Source organism: Oryx dammah, unplaced genomic scaffold (genome assembly GCF_014754425.2).
Source record: "Oryx dammah isolate SB20612 unplaced genomic scaffold, SCBI_Odam_1.1 HiC_scaffold_18, whole genome shotgun sequence".
NCBI lineage: Eukaryota > Metazoa > Chordata > Mammalia > Artiodactyla > Bovidae > Oryx > Oryx dammah.
In genome coordinates, this window is record NW_024070202.1 from 5,224,511 (window position 1) to 5,252,211 (window position 27,701).

The window sequence follows — 27,701 nt, forward strand, 5'->3', positions numbered from 1 at the left end:
ACAATATCCCATTGTATATACGTACCACATCTTCTTTACGCATCCGTCTGTGGATGGACACTTGCGTTTAGGTTGCTTCTGTGTCTTTTCTGTTGTAAATACTGCTGCTGTGAACATAGGGGTGTGTGTATGTCTTCAAATTAATTTTCTCTGGATAGATGCCCAGGAGGGAGCTTGCTGGATCACATGGTAGCTCTGTTTTAGTTTTCTGAAGAACCTCCATGCTCCTCTCCGTAGTGCTGTTCTGCACCGGTTTGCGTTCCCAGCACCAGTGTACGAGGGCCCCTTTCTCTCCACACCTTCTCCAGCGTGTGCTGTAGGTGCGTCAGGTAGGGAGTGTCTTTATAATGCTGAATAGGCATTGCCATTGAAACACATTTTCATTTATTTCCTATGTGCAGAAGTGACATACCATTGAGAGCAGAAGCTTTCTCCCGGTTTCACTCGTGCCCCTTTTCTTTCATCACCCTGCAGTGGTGACTGCTCCTTGCTCCGCAGGAGGTCCCACGGTGCAGGGCTGGGGATTTTGTGAGAGGAGCGAGCCGTTTCTGCTGCTCTCTAGTCCCTGCTGTGCTGAGGGTAGGGGTGTAAGGAGTGGCGGGCGGGACCACTCGCTCTCCAGGTGCACTTCTTGGGTGCCACTGAGACCCCGGCACCTCTCCATCCTTGGTCCCCTCTTGACTGCGATGGAGATGGCGTAGCAGGCTGTGCTTGGATCGCAGTCTCCTGACTTGGACCAGCGGGGATTTTGGAAGAGGGCTTTGCTCCAAACCTGGGCTGTGTCCAACAGTATTGCATGGTGTCCTTTCCTCATTAAAGAGACTATAAAGTGAATAATCTAGGTTCACCGTGGAATCCATCCGTGATGGTTCATGTGTGTTTGATCAGCTACTATGTAGAGTCTTTGCTGAGAAATAACACCACAAGATGATTTCCTGAAAATGTGTGTTTGGCAATTAGATAAAATAATGGAAGTGAAAAGTGTGAAAATGTTAGTCGCTCAGTCATGTCCAGCTCTTTGCGATCCCTGGACTGTAGCCTGCCAGACTCCTCTGTCCATGGGATTCTCCTGGCAAGAATACTGGAATAGGTTGCCGTTTCCTCCTCCAGGGGATCTTCCTGACCCAGGAATTGAACCTGGGTCTCCTGCACCGCAGGCAGATTCTTTACCATCTGGGCTACCAGGGAAGCCCTAAATACTGAATAAGTCTGTAGATTCACTGTAAAAAAGTATCGGGAAAGGAAGACTATTTGCTGATCCAAACAAAAGAACTCAGAGGGTTCACACATTCCCTGGTAGGGTTGGATCTGCATACAATCTAAATTTTGATGCATCTGTCTATGTTTGTCATAGAAAATGTCTGAGAGATTAGTCAACCCCTTACCCCAAGCTCATTAGCTTGAGATAATAGGTGTTCAACAGTGGTTGTTGCTTTGACAAGCTCCCTCTTGACTGCTTCTTGCTGTAGGAAAGAAATAGTGATGAGGAGTGTGAACCTGCCTCTGTATCTGCTGCTTCTCCATCCCAGGGGTGGGCTGCCCCACCTCTCACCGCCCACCCGGGCCTCGCTGTCTGCAGGAAAGCAGATGTGCACCGTGGCCTCATTACTGGGTCTGGATAATGGGCTTTTCAGCCCACGTTCAGCAGTGTGTCCTGTCCCCAGATTTTTTAAAAGGACAGACGTTTTTAGCTCTCTGCTCCCTGAAAGTGAATGCAGAGCCTGACCCTGAAATGATGGACCATTGTGCTCAGTCTGCGACGGGGCTCGGGAAAGGCTCTGGTTTGCGAAGTCCAGGCTTTCATCCCAGCGGTGGAAACAGCGGCTCATTTTGAAGCGTGCAGCCCTCTGGGTGGTGTGCTGTTGTTGCCGTCTCAGCACTGCGTTGCGATCACTGAGCCGGTGGCCTGGCGCATGCCAGAGAGTGAGTCACCACGGTGCCCGCAGCTGTCTGTGCCTGCAGTGACAGCCGCGCTCCCGGTCCTGTGTCAGATCTCCTTTTAAAATAGTAGTAGAGACAGTGGTGGCAGTTCATGACCAGCGAGTGAAAAGGAGCAAAGCTAAGTTCCTGCCTTTGAAAGCACAGTCATCGCCAGGACTGGAGCTCATCAGGATCAAAGAAATGGTCTTCCTGTTCGGTGTTAGCAATCAACTGGCAAAGTAGAACTTCTCATCCAAGGTGCCAGCTGGAAGCCATGGCATCCTTGCTTTATTGTGTGACCCCCCTCCTCATTTATCATGCTGCAGGCGAGGCCGGGTCTGGCCCCTTCTTAGCAGTGGGCCACCCACAATGGTCCCCTAAGCACGTGGGTGGAGGGTGACTCAGCCTCTGTTTGCTAGATGCTCCCGTCGAGGCAGGAGGGTGGGGGGCTCAAGGGGTGAGCGATGGCAGCTCTGGGAGGATGCGGACAGTGGGGCGCTTACCAGGCACTGTTTGCACGGCTGCTGTATGTAACCCCATTTCATCCTTGCAGCAGCCTGGACAGGGGGCTACTCTGTCTCCCAGTTTTAATGAGGAAAGTGGGACACAAAGAGGTTAGGGAGGGTGGCCAGCTGGTGGCATGGTTTACCTAGGGTCAGCTGAGTGACATGGTGAACTCAGGATCAGCAGGGTGATGTGGTTAACTTGGATCCAGTGAGGTGATGAGGCTAACCCACACCTGAACCCAGGATCACAGGGTGTGCTGCACTGCAGACTTGGTGTATTTGTGGGAAGGTTGCTGGGGGCCCTGGAGAAAGTTCTAGGTGTAAGGAGAAGAGACGGACAGGTTTTCCAGGAGATGTGAGTGGTGGGGGCTCAGTCAGGCCCCTGAGAAGATGCAGAGGCAGGGAGCCTTGGCCCGGGTGGGCTGGAGCTGGACCTCCATAGGCTGTGCTGCTGGCTTTCCTTTCATTTCCAGGGCCTCCCAGGAGAAGGCAAGCACCCGCTTTCTCCGTGAGGCAGTGGCCCTGCAGCATCCCGCATCACACAGGCCATGGTAACAGGATGCAGGATGTAGGCCCAGCCCCACTGGGCTCAGGCTACTCTGTCTCACTCAGCATCAGGACCCGCTGTTGGAACCGCCCCCCCCAGGATGCTGGCATCTGTGCTCAGCAGCCACAGTTCTGAGACTGGAAGGCAAACCTTAACACCTGTGATGGTAAAGAAAGAAGCAAGTCCAGCGAGCCGGGTCCAGGCTAGAGGTAGTGGCCTGTGTTTGCAGCAGGAGTGTGGTCTGTGGAGCTGCCTGCAGTGAGATGAGGGTGCAGCTGAGATGGTGTCCAGAAGCTCTCCTTGCAGTCTGATGTCGCTGAGACGTTACACAAGTGGCCTCACCAAAGCTGGCGCAGACCAGCAGCTCTGCTGTGTGGGTCTGGTGTGGGGTACCTCCAGGCTTTCTGTGCTTTTTGTCTTGTACGCCCCTCAGTAGGTCTGTCCCTGGGTGTCATACTGCCACCATTTCAGGAATGGGCCGCTGACCCCCAGACACTAACCCCGCAGCTCAGGGTCATGGACCCCAGACCTCTGGCCATGAAGCAATGGAGAGCCCCCTGCCCAGACACTTTCAGCTGTGGCTGTGTTCCAGCATTCTTAGGACAGGGCTGCTGCCTCCTGCCGTCCTGCTGACCCCGCCTCCTGCTGCCCCACCCCACCACCCGCCGCACCCAGGCCCGTGCTGCTCCTCCTTGGAACCTGCCCGCAGGCTCTGAGAGCCTCCAGGGACGCTGATCGCCAGTCCCCCTGGAATGGGGGCCCATGGCGGTTGAGGGGTTATTCCTCCTGCCGCCAGTTGGGAACTCATGACCTTATGAGGAGAGACAGGAGAAGACAGGCAAAATCTGAATTTCTATAATCCTCACTGATTTACCTTTTTCCTGTCTCACCTCAGAGTTGAGGCTAGGGGTTTGCCAAAGTTCTTCGGAATATAGGAATTTCTTAACTGGCAACTTGGTCCATCCCAGGCAGCCAGGCTTCTAGCTGAATATAGAAGCTTTGAAGGAGCTCCCAGGTGGCTGAAGTGTCCAGTCCTTCATAAAGATTATCCATCCATTCATCCATTCCACCTGCATCCTCCCATAAGGGTCCTTAAGTGAATCATGGAAAGAAACACATTGTTTCAAGCTCTCAAGGAGGTAAAGGTGTGTTTAGTCTGAAAGAACTGCATACATAGGGCCCAATTGTTCTCTGTTAGAAGATTTCCTCTTCAGAGGTCTTTCTGTGTATGTTTTAATATAATGCACATGGTTTAACCAAACGGCCTTGGAAGAAGCCAGATTGCAGGCAAGCACTCCTGCTATACTTAGCCTCTAGCTGTTGAGTCACTGGCAACATTGCAACATGGAAATGGCTATAAAGCCTTTGCAAGCATCTAGTATGAAACAAGAAAGCTCTGAAATATTTGTGGGGTGATTCATCTAGTTGTTTTCCTGCAGAATTACTTCTCTGAAAAATAAATTGTTGATCAAAAAAGACATAAAATATTTAACTTGCGTAAAATGATTCTTTAGTACAAAGCCGAGAACAAACTCAAGCTTCATTTTTAATTTTTTCATCAAAAGTCTTTTTAATCAAACATCTTCCAGCATCTTAGGACTAACTCTTGTTGACTGAAGAGAAATGTACAACCTAAAAATTGTGAGTTAAGTTTTATTCGAGGATCTTACGGAGGACCATAGGCCAGGAGACAGCCTCTCAGGCAGCTCTGAGGAACTGCTCCAAAGAGGAGCCAGAATATATAGGATCTTTTGCTGGCAAAAAACATGTAGTCAGATATCAAAAGATTACTTATAATCACAAAAGCCTGACATCTGAAGTTAATGATTCAATTCTTCTCCATGTCTGGGAAGATGCAAGTGTCTGCACTCATTGAAATGATTCCTTAGATTCAGATTCGCATCTTTACTATTGAGGATGGTGTTTTTCTCCCCATTCTCCTCCTCTGTCTTAAGTTTGGGTTTTATTTCCCTCCCTATAATAAGTGTTTTAAAAGTGGTTCATTTAAAAATGGTTCATTTTTACTGACATACATAGGACCCTTTGAAAATGTATTCATTTAATCAACTATGATTTTCTAAGAGTAAGAATTCGTTAAAATGCACCCACGGTCTGGCCTCTTGGGCATGGACAGCTTGTCCCTGCCCTGAAGATGCCACCATGGAGAAGGAAAGCCTGATCTCCAGACGAGTCGTGGTGACGCATGTTGACAGGGACAGTGGACACGCTGTGGCAGGAGCACCCAGTGGAAAAGGAGCAGTCAGTCCTGCTTGTAGGGTGGGGCGAAGATCAGGCAGGTTTATTTTTATGAAAGGCCTTCTCAGAAAATGGTTGTGCCCGAGCAGTTCTTAAATATAACACTCCTTCCAGACACAGTAGCAGTAGCCAAGCGCGGGGAGCTGTAAATATCACACCAAGATTAGCTCGCGTAAATAGACACCCAGAGATATATTCAATGGGGAGATTTCTGTTTCTAATGATCAAAAAGGAGGATACAAAGAAGTGGAGAAGTGCAGACATCTGGGAGGCTGTCGGGACTAGACACTTTTCAGCATCGACAAGAAAGTCGAGGACACCAGTTTGAACTGCACACTCTCTGGGTGGCAGTCCTCGGCCACATCGTCTCCGTGGCCCTGCAGGAAGCAAGTGGCCCGTGGCAGCTGCAGAGGAGTGTGACCTCAGGACCCCCGGGATGTGCAGGCGCCTTGCCCCCAGGATGTCATGTCTGCTGGGTGGGACCCGTCCTTGCACAGAAGCCCCAGCTGTGCTGCAGTGACAGAACAGGCCTGTGTCGGCGCAGCCCGCGAGGGTGGCTGCTCACCAGATGCTTCTCTGGTCTCGTTTACTTGGGGAGTATTTTTTTAAAAAAACAATTTTGATAGCTTTAACTGAAGAAGTGATACAGGCGAAACTTAATTCTATAGAAATTGAGCACAGACCGCGTGCAAGGACAACGTTAGGTCGGTAGGAAATATAAAACTATGCATATATCCTGGACTAGTGAGGTCAGATACAGAAAAATAGCAAACCTTAAATTGGACAAAGTTAGGACTAAGGTTGGAGAAGGAAATGGCAACCCACTCCAGTGTTCTTGCCTGGAGAATCCCAGGGACGGGGGAGCCTGGAAGGCTGCAGTCTATGGGGTTGCTGAGGGTCGGACACGACTGAGTGACTTCCCTTTCACTTTTCACTTTCATGCATTGGCGAAGGAAATGGCAACCCACTCCAGTGTTCTTGCCTGGAGAATCCCAGGGATGGGGGAGCCTGGTGGGCTGCCGCCTCTGGGGTCGCACAGAGTTGGACACGACTGAAGTGACTTAGCAGCAGCAGGACTAAGGTTGGTCCTGATGGAAAAAGTGTAGGTAAGCTGCTCCAGGCGGAAGAGCTGTGTTCTATATCCTAGAACTCTATCCTGACCTCAGACCCTGAGCTCAGTGGGGAGTGCCCAGTGCAGAAGCCAGTGATCCTGCTGGGCCTTAGTTAAGAATTATCTCCCTCACACTGTTCTTCTCAGTATGTTGAAGACAAGGTTTTTTTTTTTTTAGGAATTGATCCTTTCTTCCTCTTTGTGATTGAGAAAATGTACCGAATTTTGTAATGACTGGTTGAGTTATATTTATGTGCCATCAACTGCATGTAATTAAAGCATTTGGTTTTATGAATTCTGATGCATATTTATATCCCAGAAGCCATCAACATAGTCAAAGTACAGGCGTTTTCTCTCACTTTCAAAAGTTCCCTTGTGTCTCTTTGCCACACACCTCTGCCACGACCCATTCCTGCTCTGCTTTCTGTCATTGTAGGTCAGTTTGCACTTTCTAGTATCTTCTCTCAGAGAAGGCAATGGCACCCCACTCCAGTACTCTTGCCTGGAAAATCCTGTGAATGAAGGAGCCTGGTGGGCTGCAGTCCATGGGGTCGCTAAGAGTCAGATATGACTGAGCGACTTCCCTTTCACTTTTCACTTTCATGCATTGGAGAAGGAAATGGCAACGCACTCCAGTGTTCTTGCTTGGAGAATCCCAGAGACGGGGGAGCCTGGTGGGCTGCCGTCTATGGGGTCGCACAGAGTCAGACACAACTGACGCGACTTAGCAGTAGCAGTTAGCAGTATCTTCTCTAAGGGGCACTGAGAGAAGTACCACTTCTCACATATTCTTGTTTCTCTTATTCTTTCACTCAGTATAGTGGTTTTGATTTTCATTTATGTTGTGGTGTTCCTGTGATTTGTTCCTCTTTGTTGATAGGAGTATTCATTACATGTATTTACTTACAATGATTTGTGTGTCCATTCTCCTGTTGATGGACATCTGGCTTGTTTCCAGGTTTTGGCCACTACAGATAAAGCTGCTGTGAGCTTTCATTTGTGGTCTTGGTGTGGACACGGGTCGTCTTCCTCTTGAGCAGCTACTGGGGTGCTTGGCTGGCTGGCATGGTAGGCATGTGGTTACCATTTAAGAAGCTCACAGTGGTTTTCCACGCTGCTGTACTGTCTTGCATCCCACCAGCAGTGGAGGAGAATCACACTTGCTGGGTCCATCTTCATCTTCATTTTTCCACCTTTCTTGTGTATGTGAAGTTGATTGAATTTTAAATGTAAATTTTTCATGGGGGGCATCAAGTGTGTTTGGTAACTACTTCTTCGGTAGTTGTCTTAACTCAGAGGGCAGAGGAATCAGGCCAGCCAGGAGCAGTGGCCTCAGCTGCAGGAGTGCCCATGCAAGCACCCAGGCCTGGAGGACCAGGCGTTTCTGTGGGATCCAGGTCCTCTTCACTGGAGGCCTTGCAGGGAGCACAGCTAGTTGGCCTGAGCCAACCACACGACGCGTGGAAGTCTGGACAATACTTTCCCAGCTTCTGATTCAGCATTTTTTTTCACATGATCATCATTCTTTTTTAAATAGTACTCACCTTAAAAAACAGAAAAAGGTAATTTTGGAATAGATCACTTTTCAGGGGACTGCCCTATATTTAGTAATAAACAGCTGTTGATTTGAAGATTCAGCTAATTCCAGTCAGTGGGTGACTTGAAATGGCAGAAACGAAGTATTTCTCCTTTAAAGAAAATACGACGGCAGATTTTGAACACACACAGAGCTAGGAGGCACCATGTGGAGGGCCCCTGTGTGCCCACTTGTGCCTGTTATCTTGTTCTAAAGGTTTTAAGCTTTCTTATTATCTGGCTTGATCGTTTTATGGGGGAAGCCCCTTCGCTGTTCTTTCATCTGACTCATAGCCACTCATCTGCTCAGGGCCATCATCTCATCATCTTGCCTAACAAAACTAACAGTAATTCCCTAATAGCACTGAGTCTCCTGTCCTTGCTTCAGCTGCCCGGATTGTCTTCAGGTAACTTGGAACCGTTACAAAAGTCATTCTTAGGCTGAATCTACTCGTTGGGACAACCCAACACATCAGACACAGGGTTCAGCTGCAGCTGCGTCCCTTCTTGCTCATCCCTGTGGTCCCTTCCCGCTGTGTCCTCTTCCGGTCCCTCCAGCTCCCTGGGTGTGTGTGAGGGTCCAGCTCGCAGCTGTCATCACAGGGGAGGGACCCCGATCTGGGCAGAGGCCAGCACAGAATGAGGCCGGGTGTTCACGGGACAGAGGGCTGCAGAGCGGCTGCACAGAGCCGCCAGGCACCTTTGGGGAAGAGTGACATATTTTAATCATTGAGTCTGAGAGATGGGGGAGGCTGAGGCTGCCAAGTAGTGTGGATGGCTGGGCACCCAGGGCTGTGACCTCTGGCCCCCTCACCTCAGAGTTTTAGAAAAGGCGACACCCACCCTTCCCAGACTCGGGGTGCGCCAGCAGCTGGACTGAGACAGGCCAGCGAGGCCGAGCACGGGTCCGTCTGTGCCTCAGTGGCTTCTCCAGCTGATGGCCCGCGCTGGGCCCTTCAGCTCTCACGGGACCACTGCCGTCCGGGAAGGGCCCTGGCCATCCACCCTCTGCTTCTCCTGTGGCCTCAGAACCCATGTTCCCCGTCGATTAACAACCGGGAAGGTCACTGAGCCTTCGGTGTCCTGGGTGACTCGGAGCAGGGCCTGGCTGATCCCACCGCAGCTCCTCGATGCCACTCCCGTCAGGCTGGCTCAGAGGCAGGGGTCAGCCTGGCACAAGCTCTGCCCTTCAGTCTGGCTTGAAAGTGTGGCCAGGCCCAGGTCTGACTGCTCACAGGATGGTCACATCCATGCGCTTTCTACGGAGGCTCCCGCCGTCTCCCTGGCCTGCCACGTGCGCTTCCTCTGTGTCTCTTCTGCCTCCCTGAGGCCTTGGTCTAGGGCCTGTATCAGGAAGGTTAACAGAAATGTGAACAGAAAACCAGGCCGAGGAACGCAGAGGGCGGGGGAGTGCCAGCGGTGAGGGCAAGTCTCCGTGCTGGGAGGGGGCGTCTGCTGCGTCCTTGTGTTTCTGACGAGCTGGGCAGAAAGGGAAGTGCTGATGTCCATGGTTCTCATTGTTGAAAGTAGGACAAGCTCTCTTCCATAGAGGCATCTTTCCTGGCACAGACAGGTCATTAATTACTCCCAGGGTTAGTTCTGGTCATTGCTGCCCACCTACCTTCCATGGCTTGCTGGAAAGCTCACTTCTATCTAGCACATGATGTCAGCACACCTACTGTGTGCACAGTGGCTGTCAGTGGCTGGCAGAGAGAAGGGCCAGCCATGGACCTGTGGGTACCACGTTGTGGGTACCATGTCCTGAGCACGCCCTGTGGAGCTGGGGAAGGCTGCATCTGTGCGCCTGGGAGGCCGAGGGTAGGAAACGGGTGATCAGCCCTTCCACGTGAGGAGGCAGGATGGCAAGAACGATCACAGAGGTGTCCAAGAGCACAGCCTATTTCTGGAAGGAAGAGAGAGCTGCATATCCAGGGAGGGAGGAAGTCTGCTGGGCCAGACCAGCATGAGAGGCGCCCTCATGCTCCCCTTTGGAGCCTGTTCCTTTGAAGGGTGTGGAGGAGAGAAGGAATCAGCTGTCTCAGCAAACAGCCCTGCAGCTGTGGGGAGGGCAAGGCTGGAGCTGGGGCGGGGTTGAGATAGGAGCTGCCTCGGAGGCCCAGGTAGAAGAGGAAGTGTTTGGAGCCCATGGAAAAGCTGTGGGTAGGATGGAGAGAGAGGTGTTTAGATGTCGGGTACAGATGGGTGGACTGGTGAGCAGGTGCAGGGGCAGAATGAGGAGGAAGAAGCTGCTGTGACTTGTCAACACTGAAGATGAGAGCAGTGGTATTGAAAGGCCCTTCGCCAATGCCTTCAGCCGGTGCTGAGGTTCCATTGTCCAGAGTCCCATTGGGAGGGCCAGTTGGGCCCTATTAGCCTTGGTTACATGTGGCTCCGAGAGAGGCAGAAACTTGTTCAGAGTCACGCACCCTGACAAGGCAGATGCCAGCCTCAGGCTGGGGCATCTGACCGGGAGCCCTGGGGGCGGGGGAGCTAGACTAAGCAACATCTGGAATCTGGAGCTGTGTTTTTGGAGCAGGATGCTAAACAGCAGGTTTCACTTGGAGTAGGGGTGTGAGTGAAGAGACCTTGGAGCCTTGAGCTCTGCACCTGGTGGGGACGCCACCTTTAGAGCCCACCTGTGTCAGCTGATAGTGAGGAAGGACCCGCGAAGGCGTCTCCTTGGGCTGGCCCTGCACCTCATACCCCCTACTTGGGTGGTCGGAGGACGCTGAGACCCAGGTGCACTGAGACCCCCCCACAATCTAGGGTTGCCAAGTCAAATACAGGATGCCCGTCATGTGAGTTTCAGATAAACAAGGAGTGTGTTTTACTGTAAGTATATCCCACATCGTCGCCTTTTCCCAGAAAAGGGAAAAGATTGACTTGTGGTTTTAACAACATTTCAGGCATTATTAGTTTGTAGATACAGGCGCAGCGGACGTGCCTGGCGGCGCCCCTATTGATCCTGCAGATGCTCTCTGCTTCATTTCTCTCCCAGGCTGTGCATTTGTGTGAACAGTGAGGGGATCAGCTTATCTATATCTACAAAAAAAAAAAAATCATGCCTGAAATGTTGTTTAAACCATAAGTCAATCTGAGTCTTCTGTTCCATGAACACGATATAGCATTTCATTTATCTGGGTCTTCTTAAATTACTTTGGTGACTTTCTTGTCATTTTCAGTATATAGATCCATGTTGGCTCAAATGTTTAAGTATCTTACATTTTTGGAGCCTTCATAAGTGGAATTTGAAATTTCAGTTTCCAGTTTTCATTACTGTGTAGAAACAGAATTGATTTGTGTGTTGACCTTATGACTTTGCTGAACTCATTTACTAATTGTATAAAGTTTTTGGTTTGATTTTTTGCAGATTCTTTGGGATTTACTATATATGCCTAGAAAATATGTATGTTTTCATTCCTTTTGGTCCAATCTTTATGCCTTTTTTTTCTCTCCTCTTACTCTACAGTGTAGACTTCTGGTTTGAGATTGAAGAGGAGGACGGAGAGTCTACCACCTTGTGTTGCTTCTGATTTTTAGGGAGAGTGCATTCAGGATCCTTTAGTGTGATAGGACTGGAGGCTTTTTGCAGAGGAAGCTCTCTTTACTCCTGCTGAGAGTTCTTGATGTTCAACAGGGCCAGTCACTTTTCTTTGTTTTAATCAATAAGTTCATATGATTCTTCTTCCGCAGATGGTTAACATGGTGAATTACCTTGTTTGATTTTTTAAAATATTGAACCAACTTTGCATTCCTGAGATAAAACCGACTTTGTTGTGGTATATTATTCTTCTCGTATAGTGCTGATTCTGTTTACTAATATTTCTTAAGGGTTTTTGCGTCTATGTTCATGAGCATTTATATTTAGTTTACGAGGTATTGATATTTAGTTTTCTTGTGATGCATTTATCTGGTTTGGCAATAGTGTAATAGTGGCCTCATATAATAATTTGATAATTTTTTCCTCCTTTGCCATTGTTTGGAAAAGATTTGGTAGAATCAGTATAATTTTTTTTTCCTTAAATGTTTAGTAGAATTTGCCAGTGAAACAATATTGGCCTGAAATTCCTTTTATAAGTTCTTAATTACAGATTCAGTTATTAAATCGGTATATTTGGATTGTCTATTTTATGTTCAGTGAGGTTTTGGTAGCTTGTGGTTTTGGGAAACTTGTCCATTTCATGTAAGTTGTTTAATTATGTGCATGGATCTGTGCAGAGCATTGCCTTCCTATTCTTTCAGTGTTTCTGTAGTAACATCTTCCTTTTAATTCTTCATATTACTAATTGGTATCTTCTCTCTTTTCTGTCATTCTTTTCTTATGTTTATCAATTTTATTTGGTTTACAAGTTTATTTATTTACAAACAGCTAAATTTTGTTTTTGTCTCTATTGGTTTTTTCTTTCTCTTCTTTTTATTATTGTCTTCCTTCTACATAATTTAATTAATTTTTCTTGTTAAATTTAATTAAGTGAAACTCAGATTAGTCAGATATTTCTTTTCTAAAGTAAGCATTTGATACTATACATTTCTTTCTGAGCTCTTTTTATCAATCCATCAATTTTAATTTATTTATTTATTCACTTATGTTCAAGTCCTTGAAACTTCCTTTTTATCCCATGGTTTACTTAGAAGTATATTATTTATAATACTGGCAGTTTACAAGTGCTTAGAAATGTTACAGTTATCCTTTCTGTTACTGATTTCTAGTCAGATTGCCGTATAGTTAGAGAACTTCAGTTGTGTCTGACTCTTTGTGACCTCCTGGACTGTAGCCCACCAGGCTCCTCTGTCCTTGGGCTTCTCCAGGCAAGAATACTGGAGTGGGCTGGCATTCCCTTCTCCAGGGGATCTTCCTGACCCAGGGATGGAGCCCAGGTCTCCTGCACTGCAAGTGAATTCTTTGTCATCTGAGCCAATAGGGAAGCCCCGAACATACTTTATATGCTTTCAATTCTTTGTGACTCAGGAGATATTTTATCTTGGTGAATGTTCTGTGTACACTAGACAACAAATGTTTTCTGCTACAGTTGGATGGAGTTGTAGAAATGTCAGCTAGATCTGGTTGGCTGATGGTGTCATTCAGTTCTTCAGTATCCTGTTGATTGTGTATTATTTATAATGATCACCAAGAGAGGGCTGTTATCTCAAAACTTAATTGTGGATTTGTGTATTTTTCTGATGAGTTGTTTTTCAGTTTTTGTCTCATGTATTTCAAAGATTCTTTGTTTGGTGCATTGAAGTTTAGGATTATTATGTCTTCTTGATGAATTGATCTCTTTAGCCTTATGTAATGTCCTTTTTTATCCCTGGTAATTTTCTTGAATTCATCTGACATTTTATGTTTGATGTTGACATAGCCATTCCAGCTTTATTTTGCTTAACATTTGCATGGTATATTTTTCTCCATAACTTTACTATTTCATATATTTAAAGTAGTTTCTTGAAGTAGTATATATTTGAATAATTCATCTTTTAGTTGAAGTGTTTAGACCATTCATATTAAATCGTAATATCAAACCATTACATTCCATTAAACCATTTGTATAAATGAAAGAAATGATCTGTAGATTTTTATGATTTTTTTAAAATTTAGGACAATAGTTTAGTCTTTTTTTCTTTCTTGTCTGTTTTGCTTTCCTGTATCCCCCTTCCTGACTTCTTCTGAGTTTTTTGAAAATTTTAGTGTCTCATTTTAATTGTAACTTTTCTGCTGTGGTGTTAAAGTTTACGTTTTGTTTAATTGTATGGGTTTTCTATGGATTAAAATATGTAAACATTTCACAGATTCCCTAGAATTAGGAGTGTATCATTTCGTGTGGAATGCAGGTATTCTCCATGGCTACGTGTTATACCTGTATTTTAAAGAATTCAAGAAGAGAGGAATGGCCTCTTACGTTTGCCAAGATGTTTATCATTTCTGCCACCCCTCATATTGCAGGTTTCCTTTCATATTGTCTTCATTTAATCTGAAGAACTTACTTTAGCAATTATTTTAGATCAGGTCTGCCAGCAGTGAATTCTCTTTGCCGTCATTTGCCTTTTCTCTGTCCCTTCTAGCTAGTATAGTCTCTGTAGGCATTCAGATTATTCTCATATAAGAAATGTGGGTCTCTCTTGTTGCTCTCGTAATTTTGTCCTTGTCCTTAGTTTTCAGTAGGTTGATAATAACATCCTTGTGGATAAATTTCTTTCTATTTGTCCTGTATAGGGTTCACTGAACTTCTTGAATATGTAGGCTTCTGTCTTTTAACAAATTGGGAGAGTTTTCTGCCATTTTTTTTCCCTCAGGAACACTTTCTTTTTCCTCTCCTCCTAGAAGTCTGTTGATATGCATGTGAGACCTTTTGGTGCTGTCTAATCAGTTCCTGAGTCTGTGCATTTTTTTGCCAAGCACTTCTCTTGATGTTATTCAGATTGGAGAATTTATGCTGACATACTCAAAATCAGTAAATCTGCATTTTAAAATTTCAAATCTAAAATTTTCAAATCTAAAATTTCCTTTTGGTATTGCTTTATAGCTTCTGTTTCTTTGCTGAGACTTACTATATTTCCATTGATTTCCAGTGTGTTTGCTCCTACTTCTTGGAATGTTTTTATAACATTTGCTTCCAGTCTCAATCACAGTCCCAGTCCATGGGTCTTTTGTGACAGCTGATGGTGTCTTTCCCCATGTGACTTGAGATGAGTAACTGGATAGACCTGTTGAATATTATGTTGTGGTATTCTGGGTTTTGTTTTTGTCTTATGAGAATGTTGATATTTTTGTTTTATCAGGCAGTTGACTCAACTGAGTTCAGCTTAAATTTCTGCCAAGCTTTCTGTAGCTACTGTTTCAGCACCAGTTCTGCTTACAAAGCCTTTTCCGTGCTTTCTGATCTTTCCCACATTTGTTCTGCCCAGGCCAGACTGGGATCCAGCAGGTATTCTCTCTCCTAGTCCAGCTCTCAAAGCCTCTGGTTGCTGGTAAGGGTCAGATCCACATGGTGCAGTTGAGAGATGCCACCAGGATTTCAGACGACTTTTTGGAGTTTCCTGAGCTCTTTTTTTCTACAGTCTCCCCAGGGCTGTCTGCTTCTCTTAAGCTTCCCCTTTTGGTCCTCAAGCCAGCAAACCAGGGCTGTATTTACCTGACTCCAAGGTGCACTTCCCAAGACTGCCCACTTCTGGGGCAAAGCAGCAGAAGAACAGAGATTAGAAAAAGCAGTGGGGCCCACTCCACCTCTTGGAAACCACCACTTCCCTGATGGGAGAGGACAGGTCTCCCTCAGAGCTCCAGGGTCCTTTGGGCCCCCGCAGCCCCCAGCCTTGCTGCCATCAGCTCTGCTTGGGACTGGGCTCAGGAGGATGGGTGAGCATAGCCCTGCTCCCCCGGAGAAAGGTGTACACCTCCATTCTCTCTGAGCACTAGGGTGCCCTCCCCTGCTCTTGGAGCCGGCACTAGAGGTTTCTTCCTGGAGTGCAATCTTTCTGTGCCTTTGCCTGCCGCAGAGTTCCTGCTGCATCGTGTCCAGGACTGAAAAAAACGATAAACTTAGAGCCTTTCGGTGGTATTGTGAATTCCAGTCTTCATCCCCAGTTCACCTGTTACAGTTTACTTCTCAGAGTTCTCAAATCGCGGCTTCAAGCATGTTGACCAGGCTTCACAGCTACACTCAGTGGGAGAGATAGGGCGTCATATGTTTGTTCCTTTGGAGTCGTGTTCTTTTTCTTTTAAGATGTATGTGCCTGGAATATCAGTCAGTGTAATATCATTCAGCGCTGAAAGGAAATGAACTACAAGGCCATGAAACGACACGGAAGAAACTTAGATGCATTACTAAGTGGAAGGAGTTAATCTGTAAAGGCTATGCACTGTATGATTCTAAGTGTGTGAGGTTCTTGAGAAGACTGTGGAGAAAGGAAAAGGACCAGTGGTTTCCTGATGAGGGAGTCAGAGAGGAAAAAAGAGAGAGAAATAGAGCACAAAGGATGTTTAGGGTAATGTTACTCCTCTGTATAATGCTACAGCAGTGGACGTATCGCCAAATGCTTGTCTGACCCATAAAGCCTGTGCCACCAGGAGTGAGCCCTAGTGCAGACTAGGGTTTCTCGGTGAGGATGATGTTAATGCACGTACACCAGCTATAGCAAAGGTGCCATTCTGTTGTGAGATGTTAGTAATGGGAGAAACTGTACATGTGTGGGGTAGGGGGTATTTGGAATATCTCTGTACCTTCTGCTGAATTTTGCTGCAAATTTAAAGCTGCTGTAAAAATAAAGCCTGAAAGGCTTTATTAACAGGCATGTGTTGGGACTTCCCTGGCAGTCCAGTGGTTAAGACTTCACCTTGCAGTACAGGGGTTACAGGTTTGATCCCCGGTCAGAGAACTAAGATCCCACATGCCTCACAGCCAAAAACCAAAACATGACACAGAAGCAATACTGTAACAAATTCAATAAAGTTGTCATCAAAAAACCCTTAAAAATTGTTTTGAAAGGCATCTATCAAAGCATCTCATATGAAGATAATAATTGCAGGGCCTAGTAAATAGAGTTGAAAATTTCAGGCAGTTTATTTGAAAACATAGAGGGAAAAAATTATCAAAAAACGTGTAACGCACCCATGGGAATATCCGCAGCAATGTCACACATTTTATTTCCTTTCTCATAGTTAGGGCCTAGCTTCTTCCATGCAGTTTCTGGGTGGTATCCCTGCTGAGAATGACCTGGGTTTAGTAGATAAGTTTTAAAACATTAAAAACTCATGATTTCTCTTGGATGTAAAATGCCTTTGCCATAGATTTGTTGTGTGACTCCTCAGCAAATCATTGGGGTTTTAAAAAGAGAAACCCTATGATCATTAGCCTCTGGGTGCTGGGCTGATTCGCAGGGCAGGCCTGCTGGTAACCTGAGAGTGAGGACAGCTGTCTGTTGCTTGCAGGCCCAGGCTTCGGGAGGGGAGTATCCCCGCAGGCGCCTGTGCGTGGGCACAGGGCGGTGCAGAGCGGTGCAGGGCGGTGCACGAAGTCAGCACGCCACAGGCAGCAGCCTGGCCGCTGCTGAAATCTCCTCTCTCCTCCACGCTGAAATCAACAAGGAGCACACATCCCATGTGGAGGGATCCCCCGCCCCCAGCTCCGCAGATTATAGCTGTCACTATTGTTTTATTATTTTTGTTGTCTCTTTACTTTTGGAAGAGGAGCACACGGAAGAGGTGGGTCCGTGCTTGCTGGCTGCAGTGGCTGGAATCACGGACCCGTCTAAATATAGTGCTGTTGTCTCCTGTGGGGCCCCAGGAGGGGACGGGTGTCCATAAATGGGAGTGCCCTGCCTGGGGCTGGTTCTCAGATCGGCTAAGCTCCGGATCAAGTTCTCCCCGCTTGCTCGGTGTGCGTGTGCGTGGGAGTTTCTGTGAATGTGGAGCTTTTAAATTTATTTATCATCTGATATGGGTATTTACATGCTCGTGTTTGGGGTACTGGCACCAGGCCGGCCACTGTGATTTGGGTCCTGAAGTAGGACTGTCCTTTAGGCGTCCCCAGGGGCTGCGCTTACTTGTGGGTCACATGTAAGTGCAGAGAGGAGGTCGGTAAATACCGTGAAACTGATCTGCTCTGGGGTGTGGCCAGGACTGCAGAAGGCATGTTGGAGAAGGGAGATGTCTGTCTGCCCATCCAGGAGCCTCTCATGATGGCTTGCTCCCTGCCTGCGCTGCGCTGGGAGTTTTTGCAGAACACGTCTGCACTCAGCACAAGGCCACCTGGGACCGTGGCCATGTGGCCATCTGCATTTGACCACATAGGGCCTGCAGTGCGGCGAGAATGATGTGTTCTCTCTCTGTCCAGCAGTCCATCCACCCATCCACCTGTCCCTCGCCTGTCTGTTCATCTTTGTCTGTTATTAGTTATATACACATAGGTCCCAGAGGGAAATTAGGATCCCAGAAACTTTTTTTAAAATTAAGGATGACTGACCTATAGGGGGGAAAATGACTATATAGAAAATAAGAAAAGAGTTGCATTATTTTATCCAAAGAGAAACATTTAAAAATACTCTTTATTCATTATACTTATAAAATTTTAAAAGTAACCATAACTTAATTTGAAAAGAAAATAGCAAATTATTATACATAAAGTTTCTCAAAATCTTTGTAATTTTTCTATATTACACAGCCTAAATAAATAAAAGATACACTCTGACTCCATTTTGAACTGACTCTTGATTGGGTAGGTGGGCATGGGGAAAGGAAGGAGAAAGAGTGTCAGTCTGTGAAAGGGAGGACAAAGGACCAGGGGAGGCTAAAGAAACACGGAGAAGCAGAGACAGAAAGAACAGGGGCCACAAGAGAGGGGAGGGGCTGACACCTAGAGAGGAGGGGCAGGTGCCAGCTTCAGTGGCGGCTGGAGAATCAGACAGCAATCATACCTGGTATCCCTAGGTGGTTCAGCAGTCCTTTCTCCATTTTTACCAATATATACGATTTTAGATTTTATTCATTCTTTTACTTTTGAGTGCTCTGGATCTTCGCTGCCCACGGGCTTTCCCCAGCTGAGGTGCGTGGAGGCTTCTCTTGTATGGAACGCGGGCTGTAGGTGCTCGGGCATCAGTAGTTGTGGCTGATGGGACTGTTTGTCCTGGGGCACCTGGGATATTCTCAGACCAGGGAATGAACCTGTGTCCCTTGCATTGGCAGATGGACTCTTCACCACTGCACCAGCAGGGAAATCCTACCAATAGGTTTTTAACTTTGTTACTTTAGAACCAGTCAAGTTTACAGGAAAGCTGCAGGCTTACTACAAACAATCCCTGCAAACACCCATCCCAGTTCCCCGAATATTAACATCTGCGTTTGCTGACATCCGCCCCCTTTCCCTCCCCATGTCCATGCATACATCTTCACAGAGGCTGACGCTCCTCTCTGTGAGAACATGCTCTTGCCTCCCTGCCCCTGTTCTCCATGTGGCTGACTCCCAGCTCTGACAGCAGGAGCCCAGCTCCCAGAACCCTTCATGGATGTACTTATCCCTTTAACACATTGTGTTAAAGTATTGGAGTTTCAGCTTTAGCATCAGTCCTCCCAAAGAACACCCAGGACTGATCTCCTTTAGAATGGACTGGTTGGATCTCCAGCTTTATTGAAATATAAAAAACCTTTTTTTTTTAAATTCCGTACAGCTCACCCATTTATTTCTGTGAATTGTTGGCATACAAGGACCCCCAGTGATTTCAGGCAGAGGGAGTCACTATGAGGTCAGTTACTGGCTCATTTGCTGCATCAGCACCCTTCAGAGGAGAGGGTTCAATGTTCACTTCCGGCGGGGATCTCCCTAGTGATGCTCTCCAGGGAACCCAGTCCAGGCGAGCATGCGTCAACCTGAATGCTGCCTGCCTACTGACAGTAAGCTCGGCTGGCCAGCTGGGTGCAGAGGCCTGGCTGCTGACATCAGGTGCAGCCATACCCTTCAGGCTGTGGGCAAGGGTCATGGCCACGCCTGGCCTGAATGACCAGTCCAGAGCTTCGCAAGCGCAGATCTGGAAGTTTTTCAGTTAGCCAGACTGTGGCTTGGACCAGAGCATCCACGGTTGTCATGGCAGCAGGGAAGCCTCACCCAGGGATCCCAGTCCTGATGGGCCTGTGGCGTGGCCCTGCTGCTGCCTTTGCAAAGGTTAGTGATGGGGCCCTGCTGGAGACAGGATGGGAGCCTCTCACCATCTGGGGGGTCAAGTGCTTCTAGGCCTCTGACTGGGGCTGTGCCAGCCATTCACTCTGCCTAGTGATGTCTGCTCCATTTTACTGCCCCTCTCTGGTCTGTCTCCCTCTTTACTCCTGAGTCTCCGATGGACTCCTCTGCTCTGTGTGCAGAAGGCCACACTTTTTCTAGGACTCAGGACCCCTCTGTCCTGGCCCCAGGCAACCTAGGGGCTGGTCCACACTGTGTCCAGCTCCCCGTTCCCTCCAGCCTCACAGAAGGCAGGGGGTGAGACCTGAGGGGCGAGGGCAGGTGCCCTTTCCCACGGGGACTCACAGGCCCTGCTGCCAGCAAGGCTCCAGCCTGCTGTCACACCGACTCCAGTGAGTGAAGAGCATCTTGTCATGGGTTTGAATGTGCTGCTCACCGCTGTTAGCTTTCCAGCGCAAATCTCAGGTTCTAATTCAAATGAATTCCTTAGAATTGCTGCTTTCTTGTCACCAAACCACGGCGCTGTCCTGGGGTCTAAGCCGATATCCTCCTTATGAGCTTCACCAGTCCTGCCGCTGGACATTAATTTCTTCACAGGACACATCCTCTGTGTTTGTACCAGGGTTTTGTTTGTAGAAACAAAGGGCTTTTCCTTGGAAAAAGAAGGAAGCTTCCTGCTGTTGAAGAATAAATAAGATGATAAGGGCTTCTTTGTTAAAACAGGGAAACTCCCAGACCTGTGGGGAGGGAGGGCAGACTAGGCGAAGAAGAAAATACAGTTGGGGAGGACGTGGGGCTCCAGAGTGTCATCGGGGTCCGTGAACACTCCTGTTGGAAAAAAAAGGAGATGGTTGCTGTTATGTTTCACTGTGAGGTGAACATTTGGAATTTCTAACCCCTGGATGACTGTTTTTGACTAACTTTATCCTGGGGAGGGTATGTGGGGTATATCCCTGTGGGGTCGGGGCAGGGGATGGGATGAGGTTTGGGCACCACCCCCACCCCCCACACACAGGGACTCGGATCCCAGCGGCTTGGGCTCCTGTAATTCTGCCAGGTTTCCCATATGACTCTCATGCTTGCCAATCAATTTGCAGATGGTGAGGAACTGGCTTGTTTTCCTCTAATGTTTCAAAGTAAAGGCCCAGCTCGACTCCTGTCCTCTCATGGAGCCTTGCTCCCTAGCCATCCCTTCCCGTAGATCAGTTCTGCGAAGTGGGGAGGCCATTGGGCGTGGGGGCCACAGGGGTCCACACTCGGGGGGCAGCCCAGGCAGGTTGGGTGTGGCTCTGTTAGGTCCATCTGGAACTGGGGGTTCGCCAACAATCTCACAGTTCTCTTTGTGCAAAGGGAGTCCTGCACCTAGACTTTGAGAATGTCTTTCAGCTTCATGCAGCATGACTGCAGAGGGAAATAAGCAGAGTTGGTGTGAATGCAGCCTTGTTTTTGCATCTCCAGAGTGCGTCGTCAGACCTTTCCTACAGCTGGGAAGGCCACGGTCCTAGGGTGACCTGGCTCCCCAGCACCCAGCCCTGTGGCCCCATTCGTGGTCTGGTATCGACAGCACCCAGTTGCTGTTTTCAGTGGAAAAAAAAAAAGTCTCTGCCATATCAGTAAACAAAGGCTGTTGTAGCCATCAATCCATCACATTTCAAGCACCTTCTCATCACTGAGGAAACTCGGGATAAGAGAGCATAGGGCACCGGCCCCAGACAGCTGAGGTGCATCCAAGCAGTGATTTCGGTGAGCCCAAACTCTTGCATCTTACCATACATAGACAGCACCAGATTCCTTAACTGGGGATGTCTTATTTTCTTTAATTAGTAGTAATCCTTATTTTGGCTACATCACGTGGCAAGCAGGATCTTAGTTCCCCAACTAGGATTTGAACCCATACCCCCTGCGTTAAGTGTGGAGTCTTAACCACTGGACCACCAGGGAAGTCCCAACAGTAATCTTTTGATGTTCCAACTACTTGGTCTTTGTTGCAGAAACTCCCGTATATCCTGGCTCCTCCCTCAGCTCTTCAGATCAATTTCTCAGAGATGCCTGAGAGGCTGTGTCCCGGGCTGAGGTTGTCAGTGTTGTTTGGCGAATAAAACATAACTGTCAGCTTGTAGGTTGTGCAGTTTTGCTCAGTCGCCGCCATCATGCATCTGGAGGGGAGCACACACATAGCCTCCCCTCTCCTCCTCAGCCCTGCGCATGTCACTTCTTACTGCTGTGTCCCTTGGGAATCGGAAGTTCAGCCATTAAAAAATTGAAATACAGGCAGGTGATTGTCCTTCAACTTGTTTGTACTAAGGTTTCCCCACCTCAGACAAAACCCATGCATATAAAAATGTAGACCTGAGAATCAAGTCCAATTATTTGCATCAGAGAAGAATTATTTTCGTGAAAATTATCTCAGATGTCCCTTAAAACCTGGGCTTTAGAGAGGCCGCAGGGACCATGGGTGAGAGGGGGAATATTGGAGAGTCTTGCAGAAGTGTGGTCAATGGGCTGACTTTTGATGTGGGGACAGGAAGGGACCGTCACATCGCGTGGTGCTCTTCGTCTGGAGGATGGTGAGACCGGTGATGGTGTGGCAGCAGGGGCATGTGTGGGAGCGGAGATGTTGAAACGAAGTTGGTGTTGGTTTGAGGCCGGTGTGTGTGGTGGGGAGTGTGGCAGCCCGTGCAGACGCTCAGCAGGGACGCAGGCTGGGGTGACCGTGAAGGCTGGAGGTGTGGGGTCAGGATGTGCTGTGACACCTGGAGGGGCAGCGGAGGGAACAGAAGAGGGTCCAGACAGGAGGCCAGGCGAGACGGACTTCCACTTGCTTACAGGTGAAGCTGCTGTCCCAGAGATGGGAGTGTTGGACCTGTGAATCAGGCTGAGGCAGTAACACTTTAAATATAAACACCTAAAACAGCTTTCAGGAGGTGTTGGAATTCCAGAACCACTGAAGTGTTCGAGCATTTTTGGACTTGGATTTGATTATTTTTAAATTTTTATTTATTTATTTATTTATAGCTGTGCCATGTGGCTTATAAGATCTCAGGTCCCAGACCAGAGATTGAACCCAGGCCTTGGCAGTGAAAGCCCAGAATCCTAACCACAAGGCTGCCAGGGAACTTCCTGTATTTGGTTATTGAATTAGTTAGGCAAGTGAACTGTCTTCAAATAGGTAAAATTAGTTCATCCCTCTGCTGCAATGTCTAATTCATTTTAGGGACCTTGATGTTAAATGCCAGATAAATCCACTCACGGTAAATATGTTGTGAACGTAGCTGCCCACTTGCTCGGAAGGCAAGAGCTGCCCATCTGGGATAATTTCCCTTCTAAAAGCAGAATCAGATGTTGGAATGTAACAGCCTCATTACCACCACCTGCTCTTGAGAATGGTTTTCTCAGGACTGTTGCCACAGACACTGGCTTATTTTTTGGTAAAAAGGAGATTTCAAATAATGGTGACTGCCATATTGCCCCAGACATATGCATTAAAAATTCACAATATATGTTAGCTTTATGTTTTGAGGTTGCTTTATAGTTGCCTATGATTTGACTTTTATTCCCAGAAAAGACAGCGCTATTGTTTGTGGTGGTGTTTGCTGTGTGTCCCATAGATGCATGCTCAGACATAGAAGTGCAGAGAAAGTCTTCCTGAATGGCAGACCACATTGTGGGATCTTTTCCTCTAACTGCAAGCCTTGTCCACGGGCTTGCCCTGAGAAGACTCCCAGAGTATAGGCTTTAGGATGAAAATGTCAGAAAAGTGCCTGTTGAGTAGATGTCTCAGGCCCTGTACATGTTTGAGCGTTCAGGTGTCTGAGTGCATTTCATTGATGTGTAGGATCTGGAATGGAACTCCGATCAGTTTCTTTCCTGAGTGTGTTAGTTCTCCATAATCTGAATTCTCCTTTTCAAACTTCCAAATTTATATGATTTTTTTTTTTTTGGCATAGCCCATACTGGAGTGTTAAGTAGCAAAAATATTTATAATTTTTATAATCTAAAATATCTTTTGGTTCTGGCTCCTCTGGAGTCTGAATCATAGAGTGGGTGAAGATGCTGTTTCACAGAGTCAGGCTGCCTGGGAATGGAGGTACCACATCTCAGCTGTGAGACCTGGGCAAGAGACAGAGAGCCACGCAGAGCTGCCTCAGCACCAGGACAGGGCAGAGCTGGCCCTGTTGGGAGAAGTTGTGCATGAAACAGCACAGCATTTAAGGACCTGCGGGCAGTTCCATTGATCTGACCCAAGTGGGACTGGGATTCATCACTTGACTGAGTGAGTTGAAAATATGAAATGTCTTACAAACATGCATTTACATGTATTTTGCAATGTTTAGATTGAGGGTCCCATCCAGAATGCATTGCCTGTGGTTTCCAGCTTCAGATTCTCTAAAAAGCAGCTAAGAAATCAAAAAGAATTTTGATCAACTCTGAGTGCAGTTTACAAAACAGAAATAGACCCACAGACATAGAAAAAAATGTATGGTTACCAAAGAGGAAAGTGTTGGTGGTAGGAGGGATAAATTAAGAGTTTGGGATTAACATATACACACTATTATGTATAAAATAAATAAACAACAAGGTCTTACTGTATAGTATAAGGAACTATATTCAATATCCTATGATAAATCATAATGGAAAAGAATATGAAAATGAATGCATATTTTCACATATATATACACACACACATATATATAACTCAATCACTTTGCTGTACATACAAATCTAACACAACATTGCAGATCAATTTCAGTTTAAAAAAATCTGATTGCAGAACCCTCCTGGGACTGACAAGAATTTTTTTTTTTTTTAATCTTAATTCTTTTCAGGTGACTTTCCATCACCTAAGTAAACCATTCATTTATTCATTATTCATAACAGTTTACTTTGTTTTCCTTAGACATTTAACTTAGGTTACATGACAATAATCATCTTCTTGCTCTTTACACCCATTAATTTCTTAGCATTTTCTTTAAGCAACAGGATCTAAGCAGTTAAGTCCTGCTGGGATGAGCAGTTGGGGGATAACAGAAAGACCCTCGGGTGGGGTATCCCCAGGCTGGCGGAACCGCAGGGAGCTGTTCACCAGAGGGCAGCCCGCCAGGTCCAAGGACAGCTCCAAGGCCCTGTGTTTAGAGAGCATGCTGAGGGAACACCGAAGAGGCGCTGGGGGAGTGAGACGAGGGGCAGGCTCAGGATCTGCAGGCCGTGTGCCCTCAAAGGGCATTTGGGTTTAACAGGTCAGGAGTTGGCACGCCTTTCTGGAAAGGGCCAGAGAGCAGATGTTTACAGGTGTTCAGGTTTCCAAGAGACCCACTCAGCTCTGGTGCTGTGTGGTGGAGGCCTTGCTGTGTAAACAAACAGGTGTGGCTGAGATCCGCCATAGCTTTATTATCTGGCAAATAATAGGCAGTGATACATAGATGATCCCACCCTAATGGCAGGAACCGAAGAGTAATTAAAGAGCTTCTTGATGAAGGTGAAAGAGGAGAGTGAAAAATCTGGCTTAAAACTCAGCATTCAGAAAACTAAGATTATAGCATCTAGTTCTATCATGACAAAAATAGATAGGGGAAAATATAGAAACGGCAGACTTAATTTTCTTGGGCTCCAAAATCACTGCAGACAGTGACTGCAGCCGTGAAATCAAAAGACACTTGCTCCTTGGAAGGAAAGCTTTGGCACAACTCAGTTCAGTTCAGTCCAGTTCAGTTCAGTCACTCAGTCATGTCCGACTCTTTGCACACCTAGACAACGTATTTAAAAGCAGAGACATCACTTTGTCGACAAAGGTCGGTATAGTCAAAGCTATGATTTTTCCAGTAGTCACGTGAGGATGTGAGAGTTGGACCATAAAGAAGGCTGAGTGCCGATGAGTTGATGCTTTTGAACTGTGGTATTGGAGAAGACTCTTGAGAGTCCCTTGGACTGCAAGGCAATCAAACCGGTCCATCTTAAAAGAAATCAACCCCAAATATTCATTGGAAGGACTGATGCTGAAACTGAAGCTCCAGTACTTTGGCCACCTGATATGAAGAACTCATTGGAAAAGACCCGGATGCTGGGAAAGACTGAATGCAAAAGGAGAAGGGAGAGACAGAGGATGCGATGGTTAGATGGCATCAATGAACCGACTCAATGAACATGAGTTTGGGCAGAGTCCAGGAGATGTTGATAGATAGGGAAGCCTGGCATGCTGCAGTCCATGGGGCTGCAGAGTCAGACATGACTTAGTGACTGAACAACAACAAACATGGACACTGAAATTTTAATTTCAAGTAATTTCACATGCAATGAAGTATTATTCCTATTTTGAGTCTTTTCCCTCAACCATTTAAAAACTATAGAAAATAATCTCAGCTTGCTTACTATAGGAAAACACAAGGGACAGGAATTTGCCAGCCCCCAAGATGGGATGTGCCTGCTGTCTGCTGCCAGAGTTTGAACCAGAGGAAGTCAGTTTAAGTCCACTCTTCTTGCCCAGTGTCACTGCACCTGGCCCTGGGCGTCGTCACTGTAGTCCATCCCTTTAAGGAAGACCTTTGGGTCTCAGATCTCTGTTTATGTATCTTTCTTTTCTCTCTTTTTTCAGCACCCTGTTTTCTCTAGAAATACTCTCCCAGTAAACTCTAATCTCACAGCAGGATCCGACAACAGTTATTAACTTACCATTAGAATGTTATTTCTCCCCAGAAGACTTGGGTTTGCATTATCTCTATTTATCCAACAACAAACATTGTCTCTTAAGTGCAAGCAAGCCAGATGCTTCTGTCTGTTGCCAGAATGCGCCCTGTGTTCCCTGACCCTCTCTTCCTGGAGAGACTCTGGAGAACGGTGCTGGCACACAGTAGGCGCATCGTAAATGTGTGAATGAATGAGCATATTGAGGAAATTCAGGACTCTGACCAGGAATGTGCATCTTTGGAGGAGATCTTGTTTTGAATTCTTTCTGGAACGGATCTACTGCCATTCACCACCTTAGGGCCAGGGCTGGCTCTGAGCTTTGCAACACTGGGGCTGTATAAAGAAACCTTTCTAGAGGAAATGTTTTCTCTTCCTCTCTTCTTAAAAGGGTGCATTTTATTTTGCTCCAAGGGAGCCACATGTGTTCAGATGGGTGTCCAGGGTCAGCTACCGTCCACAGGTTATGCTTGGCAACAGTGTTTTAAGACAACACAGGTGCTTGCAAACCTAAACCCACTTCAGAGGGCGTATAAGTGGACTTCAGAGGGAAGTGTGCATGTTGGAGATGTTTTGGTTTGTGTCTACTTTTCTGATTTGCTGACTCGATTAAATCCAGAAGGAAAGAGAAGTCGCACTCCAAGGGGCTTCTGAGGAACTCCATCTGTCCAGTGTGGGTACAGCTGTCAACTAGCTTAGGGTTTCCTGTGGGGCTTTTTCATTGAACATACCTTGTCTCTTGACCCACGATTCTTTGATGAAGAGGGCTGGTGGAACTGTAAACAACCATTTCCTAACGGCATCTTGAAACAAACTAATAAACACAGCCTGTGAAGAAACAGGGTTTCCCTGGTGGCTCAGACAGTAAAGAATGGTCCTGCAATGCAGGAGACCCAGGTTCAGTCCCTGGGTTAGGAAGATCCCCTGGAGAAGGAAATGGTTACCCATTCCAGTATTCTTACCTGGAGAATCCCAGGGACAGAGGAGCCTGGTGGGCTACAGTCCATGGGGTCCTGAAAAGTCAGACACAACTGAGTAACTAACACTTTCACTTTCATGAAGAAACTATAAAATACTATCCCTGTCCTGACGCTGGCTTTCACAAAACCAAGGATTATTATGATGAGTCACAATTGCATTTGCTGCGGTTTGAGTGAAATCTTGTCTGTTTCCCTGGAGGAAGCCATGAAGCAGAGGAGCATGGAGCTCTGGGGTAGGACTCATTCAGAGCAGCCTTCCTGACCCTGAGCTCCCGTCCTAGCATGAGCCAGGCATGCTGGGCAGGTCCTGACGCCCCCAGGTCTGCATGCTGCTCCCCTTCTGGCTGAAACAGGACCCCACATGTGGCTGTCTCCTTCATGTCACGAGCACATAACCAGCCCTGGCCCCCCTTGAGTACCGAGCATCTCTCTCCTCCTTCCCTGGGGTCACTGATGTAGGACATG

At 47.1% G+C, this 27,701-nt stretch overlaps 1 protein-coding gene across 2 annotated transcripts in view; it reads left to right on the forward strand.

Annotated features, from left to right (window-relative positions):
* The window catches only part of COBL (cordon-bleu WH2 repeat protein), a 237,432-nt gene that overhangs the window by 13,430 nt on the left and 196,301 nt on the right, over positions 1-27,701 (forward strand). The gene's annotated exons all lie outside the window — the stretch shown is intronic.